Source organism: Arachis ipaensis, chromosome B02 (genome assembly GCF_000816755.2).
Source record: "Arachis ipaensis cultivar K30076 chromosome B02, Araip1.1, whole genome shotgun sequence".
NCBI classification, from domain to species: Eukaryota; Viridiplantae; Streptophyta; class Magnoliopsida; order Fabales; family Fabaceae; genus Arachis; species Arachis ipaensis.
The window spans coordinates 82,276,785-82,277,817 of record NC_029786.2 but is presented as its reverse complement, the minus strand read 5'-3'; positions in this window follow the sequence as shown (position 1 = coordinate 82,277,817).

Genomic DNA, 1,033 nt, shown 5'->3' with positions numbered 1-1,033 from the left:
TTTAAAGATTCTCTAACATTTCACTTTCTAATATTCATGTATCACAATCAAGTTTTTAAAACCTAATCGGTCATTAAATCAGTAAATTTAGAAGTTTAAATAATATTTAAAAATTCAATCGAAATTCAATTGGAATTAAAATGAATATAATAAAGGGTAATGTACTTAAATAAATTGAGAGAAACATTGATTTGATTGTAACAAATGGAATTTTCTTATGTTCATGTCTTGTTTTAATATTATGTAATCAATGGGAGCTAATCACGGTTTCCTATTTACATATAAACCGTGGCAGCTTGCAATAGTTTATGAAGGAGAAGCTTTAAAGGTAAACCGTGGTAGGTAACCACTGTTTAAGAAGGAAACAATGTGACCTTAAAACCCTATAGCCAACCACGATTTATGAAAGGTTTTTTAAATTTATAAACCCTTGTAAACTGCCACGGTTTATGAGGAGAGGAATTCTATATATATATATGAGCGAGATTGAAACTGCTCAAAGAGATCATTATCAAGGAAGCTGCTCAATAAATGTACTCTTATTATTTTAATTTTTTAATTTAAATAAATATATTTGTATTATTTTAAATAAAATTTAAACTTGATAATAATCTCTTGAGCAGCTTCAGTCTCGCTCATATATATATATATATAGAATTCCTCTCCTCATAAACCGTGGCAGCCTACAAGAATTTATGAATTTAAAAAACCCTTCATAAACCGTGGCTGGCTATAGGATTTTAAGGTCACATTGTTTCCTTCCTAAACCGTGGTCACCTACCACGGTTTACTTTTAAAGCTTCTCCTTCATAAACCGTTGCAAGCTGCCATGGTTTATATGTAAATAGGAAACCGTGGTTAGCTCCCACGGATTACATAAGGAAGTTCTATTTGTTACAATCAGGTAAACGTTTCTCTCAATTAATTTATTTAAGTACATTGTCCTATAATAAAATATATATTTGTATGAAAAATATATTTTTTTAAAAGAAATATTTTTTATATTTTATTATTTTAAATCAATTAATTGCTA